Source organism: Cynara cardunculus, assembly GCF_001531365.2.
Source record: "Cynara cardunculus var. scolymus isolate 2C chromosome LG 2, CcrdV1, whole genome shotgun sequence".
Taxonomy (NCBI): Eukaryota; Viridiplantae; Streptophyta; class Magnoliopsida; order Asterales; family Asteraceae; genus Cynara; species Cynara cardunculus.
In genome coordinates, this window is record NC_037529.1 from 48,906,794 (window position 1) to 48,915,901 (window position 9,108).

Genomic DNA, 9,108 nt, shown 5'->3' on the forward strand with positions numbered 1-9,108 from the left:
GTCAAAGCTAACAAAGATCTTTTCATTTCCCTGCTCTTTTAGAAGATTTTTCTTCAGCTGATGAGACTGCTCATGATTAAGCAATATCCTATAAAGAGAATTGAGAGAGAGAGGACATGTCCTTGGACATCTTGAGACACATGGTATAATTATCCCATGCTTCTTGTAAACATTCAAGGAATTTTGTCAGTGTCTCTGAGTTGGAATATTCTCTTTCAACTGTCCTAAAATCAATAAGAAAACAATTAAATCATTAATATACTTCAAACAAAGATTCAGTTTTTCTACAAAGAAAACTTTCATATTGTCTTACTAGATTAATCTTCCTCGATTCTTGTACTTTATAAGTACCTTCATATTGAACACAAAGAGTGTCACACATGGTTTTTGAGGCTTTAAGCTTCATCACAGAGTGATAGACCTCGTCAGAAAGAGCCATGGCTATTATAGATCGCGTACGAGTATCTAAAGCCATCTTCTTCTTGTCTTCATCACTCCACTGATGAGGAAGCTCTAGAATCTGCCTTTCAGGATCATGGCAGTACTAGCTGTAACAGAAACTGCTGGAGAGATAGCGGATGGAATATAAGATCCATTGTATATGTGGTATGAATCTTAGGATCCGCACCTTCCAAGAAGAGAGACATCTGATTTTTCCAGAGATTGAAGTTGTCTCTGATAAACCAGGGAGGTTTGGCAAAAGAGTCATTGTCGTGAAAGTTTGTGCTAGTGTTTTGTAAAGCCATTTTGATATGAATAAATTATCTAGAAAAGAAGAGATAATAAAATACCAATATAACACAAAAACAAACACTGCTCTGATACCAGTTGTTGGTCCCAGCCGGATCTACAAGAGTTTATAGGTAATAGTTTGTAGAAAGGGGGTGAATACAAACACAGTAGCTTTCACTTTTAAAAAAATATATATTGATAAAGAAGATCAATACAGATTTTTACAGATTGATTGCGGAAGAGATAGGATACATAATCTATCTAAACAATCAAAGATACACACAAAGTTATAGATAGCAAGAAGAAAAGGCTTGCTACAAGAAATAGGTTAAGAAGTAATGTGCTCTTCACTTGTTACAATGGAAGACTCAGCAATCACTGAAAAGACTCAGTGAAGATCGCTGAAACTGAATACAAACATAATACACTTTGATAGATAAAATGGATCATCATCAAATTACTGAGAGAGAAGATCAACAATTTGGCTATCTGAATTCGACTCTCCGATTTCGCCAAGTATATCACCATCGACAACAGCAGGGTGATAGTTAATCTAGGGATATTTATCCTTTTATCTTTTATTTAGTAGTCATCTCTTATTTGAATTGCTAATGGTTGTCGTATTATTTAAATTATTTAGTAGGGATTGGTTTGTCTAGTGATCAACTATTTATAATAGGGCCTTAGGTATTTTCGAGAGGAATAAGAAATATATTTTTAGTCTAAAACTAGTGGAGACCCTCTATTTCTCTTCTCGAATATACAAGAACTCGGGTTAATTCTCTTTCTTTTAGTTATTTTGGTTCCTATCAATCGGTATCAGAGCAAAGATCTCGGTCAATCAACAAAATCATTGCAACAGTGTTCATCACGCCACTGTTCATCACGCACGGTTCACATCAGAGAATTTTAATTGATTTTCCTTTCATCGTATGATCTTCTAAGCATGGCAACTATAAAAATTGAAAACTTGGAAACAAAATTCACCCAGTTTGGAATGGAGGCAAAGGAAAAGCAAAAAAGAGAACACCCAAAAGATTGAAGACATTCTCAAAACCATCAGCGACTTGACCACTTCGGTAGGTAACCTGTCCACTAAGGTAGACCGCATGAAATGTCCAAATTCTCATACAAAATGATTATGATCTTCAAGAACAAGATGAATAAGATGAAGAGAGAGTAGATCACCAAATGTCTCTTCATTGATTGAGAGAGAATTACAATGCTAAACTCAGTTTACAGAAAATGCTAATGACTTGCTAATTACAATTACAAAGGAAACTACTATTTATACTAAGGAAGGAATAAATCTATTCTATTACAAAGCATGTAAAATATGGAGAACTTGAATACAACAATAACGCACATACTCGAACCCAACATTCTCCCCCTTTGGATTCAAGTTCGAACTCTTGTAAATTTTGTCTTTCTAAGTCCAAGGAGTTTCTCCAACCTCCTTAGAGAGTTCTGGTATTGTATCTTCTCCTCGAGCAGATTTATGGCATTGATCAATAGATATCTTTCTTTAGAGCTCATTCTCTCCGACTCTGTAGCCCTGTCATTGTTCACCCTCTTCAAGTCAAGTGCCCATCTTACCTGTCTTATTGTACCATCTGAATACTTGTTTAGCTCGCCGAATCTCATAAACTTCTTCACTTTATGCTCAGCAAAGTATATGACTCTGAACTCTGGTTTTTCAAGAATCATATAAACTGGATAAGCATCAATATCTTCTAAGTCTTGGTCAGGTCTCTTCAGATTGATTATTTTTTGGCTATCTTCAAGACCCATCTGAACATCAATGACCATAGCCAACTTTACATGACTACGCATATATCTTTTAATTGCATCAAGAGCAACCAGAGAATGATTCTGAGAGTTCTGTTGGGTTATCAAAGCTTGATTTTGAACTTGAGCTTGCACAAATAACCCTTTTATCATTGCTTCCAAAGAAGAGAATAAATCAGTCTGTGGAGGTGGCTTGTTTTCCAAAGGTGGTTGAGTAGTTTGAAAACTTTGGTGATGAGTTTGAGAACTGCTTGCCTGCTGTTGAGGTTGAAAATTAGAGGTTCCTTGTTGCTTATGAACAGGTGGATTCAAACTTTGACTGTACCATGAAAAATTTGGGTGTTATTTCCATCTTGCATTGTAATTGTTGGTATAGGGACCAGATCCATTATGAACAAAGTTTGTGGATTCAGAATTATGAGGACAATGTTCATACGAGTGTTCCCCTCCACAACAAACACATTGCACTGAAAGGACTTTTGGAATAGGTGTAGTAACAGCTGGCTGCACTCCTTGGCCTAAAGTAAGATTTTTAAGCATGGTGGCCATGGAAATGAGCTGTGTTGTTAATGCAGTATATGCATCTACATCATGAATTCCAGTATTTTTCTTTTGCGATTGGGCATGTGGATCAGCCCAATGTCCATTGTTAGCAGAAATTTTCTCAAGGATTTCATATCCTTCATTATAGGTCATGGCTGTAAAGGCTCCTCCCGCAGTCGCATCGAGCATCTGTTTAGCAATGGGACTTAACCCATTGTAGAATGTCTCGAGTTGAATATAGTAGGGAATGCCATGGTGAGGGCATCTCATTAACAACTCTTTGAACCTTTCCCAAGCGTCAGGAACAGCTTCATCTTCCATTTGTTTAAAAAGGAAAATTTCGTTCCTGGACTTAGCGTTCCTGGTTGGTGGGAAATATTTTCGCAAAAACTTTTCTGCCATATTACTCCATGAAGGCACATAACCTGGAGTTAATAAATTGAACCATGCCTTTGCTCGATCCCTTAGAGAAAATGGGAATAAAGTGAGTCTCAGAGCGTCATTAGACACTCTTGGGATCAGAAAAGCATCAGTGATTTCCATAAAGGATTTCTAATGTGAGTGTGGGTCCTCCGAAGGTAATCCGGCAAATTGTCCATTTGTTTGCAACATGTGAAACATAATCGGTTTTACTTCAAAATGAAGAGCGGTCATATGCGGCCTAACTATCTCGGAATTTAATTGCTCAAAATCCAGAATGGCATAGTCCATGATCCGTCCATTTTTGGAATTTGCCAAATTAATGATATTTGGAGTTTGCTCTCTTGGTTGTTCATTATTCTCCGACTCTATTTCCTCATTATGTTTATTATGGTGGTGGTGTTCTTGCTGAAAATTCGGAAAAGGTGGTATTGTCCGAAAGGCAGGCGGTTGGTTTTCTAAATGTGGAATCTCAAGGATGATTGGGGGAGGTAACTCCATGTTGGGAGAGAGTAGAGCAAAAAATGCTCTTTGAACTCTCCTTCTTTGGCTAAACGTTCTCTCAATATCGGGATCCAATTCAAAAATTTCCCCGCGATGTCTCCGTGACATGCACTACTTTTAAAAACAGTTTTAAAAACAGGACAAGAAAAATCAAATCGTTTACTTTACTTAAAAGAAAACTTTTAACTAACTAATCCCCGACAACGGTGCCAAAAACTTGATGGGTGGAACACCATAACCACAAACAACAATCAGGACTAAAAGCAAGTATACAAATAGTCCCAATATCGTCTTTCAAGTAATAAAAGTGGTACAAGTACCGGATATCGTCCACAGGGATCGTAGTAAAGGTTTAAAAGAAAGTAAAGTTAATGAAATGATTTCATAAGGCGAATTCGAAGACTTTGATTAGAACAGAGTTAACACAACTAAAAACAGAAGATAACATAATATAAAAGCAAGCTAGGGTGTATGACTTTTTGGGTGAGATGTAAATACTATTTCTAGTCGAACAATGCTGTCAAAATGCTACAGCATGAAACCATGCTGACAGATTGCTACAGCATGCAATCAGTAACAACTATTTTTACCAATTACTTTGAAGGTATTCCTCTCGGACTTCACCAATGCACTGATATTATAGCTTTCAACCCATATCTCTGTGAGGTATCCAGACAAGTGAAAGTGACAAATGGTGTCTTCAAAGTATATGGATAAACAAATCTCTTTGTTAAAAATCACCCTCTCGAGTGGATTCCCATATCATTCAAGTTGACGTGTTCTGAATGGTTCATCTCTGAATTCATTCCACTTTAACACTTTAGAGTGATCAACCAGTCGAGAATTAACAACTTAGAAAATACGAACAACAAATCTCTTTGTTAGCAACTCTCTCAAGTCTACTTCCCATATCATCCAAGTTGACGTGCAAACAATGGCTCAGCTTAGAGTCCACGGCACTGTAACACTTTCAAAGTGATCAACTCGTCAAGAAGTGTCATTGGTTTTATAAAACTTGAAATGAAAAAGTAAAACATCGTTGTTACATGAAAGGGTCGACTATATTTTGGTTTAAAAACTCACCCTTTTCTTCATACACCCGAGCTAATAAAATTAGCTACTCATGACGAAAAGTAAATGACAAGAAATATAAATTACGATATGTAAAGACATAATATAAATGCGGAAAGTAAATGACGGAATATAAATGACGGAATAATAAGGATGCGAAAAGCGTAATAAATAAATGACGGAAATAAAATGCAAGTAAGCGAAAATAAATAAAAGACGGAATATAAATAACGGTAATATAAAGAAAGCGATTAAATAAAGCGATTAAAAGGAACTCGAAATGCCAAAAGATTAATAATATTTAGAAGACAACTTGTTCTCCAAGTAGTTTGGAGAAAACTACTTGAGTGAAAAGTGTGGAGTAGAAATGTTGAGGTGTGTTGAAAACTCCTCCCAACATCCCTTTTTTATACTAAGGATGGAGTGAGGGCAAAATAGTCATTTCACACCTCTTTGGTTCCAAAGAAACTAAAAAGTACATTAAAGCAAACTAAAGGTACAATAACGTAAACTAATATTTAAGAAGCAACTAAATTAGTCTTAACAAGCTCCAACTAATCTGATCATAATACAGCTGTTCCAACTTTAGAAGGCTTTCAAAAGTCATCCCATGGTCTTGTCGGTCAACTCCAAGTCTCATCCATCTCTTCTTGTACCATCAGGTCATGCTACCACATTTCCACAGCATCGACCTGCTACAATCTGTCCAAAATAAGCTCAATTTAGACCAAAATCCACTAAAAACAGGTTCAACATTCTTCTTAGCATAAGAACAGAGAAAAGAGATAAAATGACTCAAAGTTGGGATATAAATGGAAAATCGCCTAAAAGAGAATAAAAAGGTGCTTTAAGCACTAAATACTTAGTGTGTATCACACCCCCAAACTTAAACTGTTGCTTCTCCCCAAGCAACCAAAAGACAATTAAAAATGACTCAATTTTTAAAATTTTGCAAGAAAATGCAGTAAGTGCATACACATATGTTGATTATGCCAAAATGTACTATATGGCTTTCAAAAATCCCAAGTACGAATATCCTATCTAACCATTAGCATGAACCATAAGCTAGCTCTATTTGCTCTTTGTTATGCTCAACACATCATATGTCTAAGATCAATAGGGCTTGGAAGTCACTGGTTTACTCTCATTTGGCATATTTTTTCCTCTCTTTGCCTTTTCTCACCTTTATGCATCAACTTTGAATTTTTTTAATTCTTGGCACTTTTGTGCTATTTTGTTGAATGCATTTACACCTGCCCCTATGGGACATTTTTGGTGTTTACACCTGCCCCTATGGGACATTTGTGGTGTTTTAGATCTCTAATATTTCATGTAAGCTTTGTGCACTTTGTGCACTTTGATCTCCACTTTTGGCACTTTGTGCTCTTTTGCATTTGCTTTGATCAATATAACCATGTTGGTACCCTCCCCTAAAATTTTGGGAAAAGAACAAAGGGCCTACATCCTTTCTTAGTTAAGCATATGATGTGGATCAAAATGTGTTCCCAAGCAAAACAAGCTAGTTCTAGTAATACCAAGTGATTAGAAAGTGTAGCTAAACTTCAAGAATTATTTTGGCTATACAAGCATATGGCAATTATAAACATATGTGTTCTTTGCAAGAAAATAAACTAGAAAATATAAAAGACAATCCCAGACTCAAGTAAATCAAAACAAGTTGAAATAAAATAAACAAAAGAAGCTAAAGAGGGAATGATGGAACCTGTCCTACTCCATAGGAGTAGGATGTGAAGCTGCTCTCCTTCATCTTCTTGCACTTATCCCTCAATTTTGCATTCTCATCCTTGAGAGCCTTCCTCTTCTTGCCCAACTTCTTGATTTGGGCACTTGTCTTTGCCTCCAAATCAGCCTTGACCAACTTGATGTCACCTATGTTATTCTTCTCAACCAACTCTCCCTTCAACCTATCTATCTTGTCAAGGAATTCATTCCTCTGTTCAAGAGGCTGCTGTTTTGGGCCAACAGGTCTTTCATCATCCTTATCATCCCATCTGGCTCCTTCTCTTTCTCACTTATTATGAAACTCAACAAAAGTAACAACCTTTCCTTATAAGTGGAGCTGTCAGAAGTAGTCAGTGATAAATAATGTCTAATAAAGTTTATCCAAACATTCTCATCAAGGGACAAATTGGCAGCCTTAAAGATTTTCAACATGAAATGAGTGTAAGGCTCCCAATTAGTCTCAGGCATTCCAAGGAGAGTCATGATCTCAACCAAATATGCCTCAGGGGTCATGTGCAAGAGTGCATTATTTTCAGAACCTATGTGTAGTGAGAGACCGAACAATTTATTTATGGATTTGTCAAAAGTAGACACATTTCTTTGTGGCTCTATGGATGTGAAATTATTGTCATGGACGATTTTATGTTGACAAAAATAAGGACTAATCTCTTTTTGGTCCGTCAACTATCAATCCCATAGCTTTTGTGTGCAACTTCAACATATCCACCAATTTCTTTTCTTGATGTAATTCTAGGGTAGATGATATGATTACAGGTAACGTACCTTCTTCTCCTAGAAAAACATACTTCAAATGAGATGGGAGTTCCTTTAACTCCAGGTCAGGTGGTGAAATTATGGATGGGTTAAAATTCTTAAGCTCACCATTGTCCAGCAACTCAAATGTTGCAGCATCAGATGGGACATCACCTTCTAAATCCTCAGTAGTCTCATCACCTTTCTCAGCACTACCCTCCTCCTTTAGATTACAGTCCTTCCTAACTCCTTCCTCATAACACATTGTCTCTATCTCAGTAACTCCTGAGCATTCCTCTAAGTAATCAGGGTACTTAAGGAATTGAAGACATTGAATGTGACTTTCTGGTCTTGGAGTCTCATGGTCAGCTCTCCTTTTTGGACATCAATCAAAGTTCCACCAGTGGCTAAGAAAGGTCTTCCTAAGATTATGGGAATATCCTTATCAGCCTCAAAATCTAGGATGATGAAGTCAGTAGGAAAGATGAATTTGTCAACCTRAACTAAGACATCCTCAATCTTACCTTTTGGATAAGCAATGCTTCTATTGGCCAATTGCAAGGTGACAGTGGTGGGTCTAGCTTCTCCTATGCCTAAGGTGTTGAAAACTGACAAGGGCATAAGGTTGATACTAGCACCTAAATCACACAATGCTTTCCCAATCTCCTTTCCACCTATAGAACAAGGAATAGTGAAACTTCCTGGGTCTTTAAGCTTAGGAGGTATTTTGTTGGTTAGAAGCGCACTACATCCTTCGGTAATGTCTTTAAGGAACTTGGCATGACTGGGCATTTGCTCAATTGCTTCAACAAGAGGTACGTTGATGTGCAATGCTTTAAACACTTCCAAAAACTTCTTAAATTGCAGTTCTTCCTTTTGATTCCTTAACCTTTGGGGAAAAGGAACATAAAGAGGAACTGGCTTTATGATGGCTTTGTTTGGTTGTGTTGAACAAGATGGGTCCAGAGTGCCTAGAGTCTTGGTCTTACTTTCTTGAGGTTCAGATGGGATTACAACCTTGGTTTTTGGACCTATTATAACCTCATCCTCAATTGGCTTTTTCCTAGAAACTTCTTCTAGGAATAACAAAGGATAGTTCGACTTAGGAGGAAAAAAAGTGGTGGTCTCAGAAGGTGGGTTATCCAAAGGTTTTGGTGGACTTTCAGTAACACCGACCATAGGTATAGTCTCAGGTTTAGACACAACTAGTTCACTTTCTTTTGGTTTGGTCTCTGTTAATTCCTTCCCACTACTAAGAGTCACTGCTTTCACATGTTCCTTTCCTAAGGCTCTTGGGACTTCTGTCTTACTAGGCAAAGTACCAAGGGCTCTATTGTTCTGATTGAGAGCAAGTTGGCTAACTTGTCTTTCCAGGTTTCTGATGGAAGCACTTTGTTGATTGAACAGAGACTGATTCGGAGAGTTCTGTTGGGTTATCAAAGCTTGATTTTGAACTTGAGCTTGCGCAAATAAACCTTTTATCATTGCTTCCAAAGAAGATGATAAATCAGTCTGTGGAGGTGGCTTGTTTTGCAAAGGTGGTTGAGTAGTTTG

The 9,108-nt window shown here is 37.2% G+C and overlaps 1 non-coding gene across 1 annotated transcript; it reads left to right on the forward strand.

Annotated features, from left to right (window-relative positions):
* The first annotated feature begins 3,310 nt into the window (after window positions 1–3,310).
* On the forward strand, window positions 3,311–3,417 carry LOC112508367. Its single transcript, XR_003068740.1, has one exon. It is a non-coding gene; the product is annotated as a small nucleolar RNA R71 (small nucleolar RNA).
* The last annotated feature ends 5,691 nt before the right edge of the window (window positions 3,418–9,108 follow it).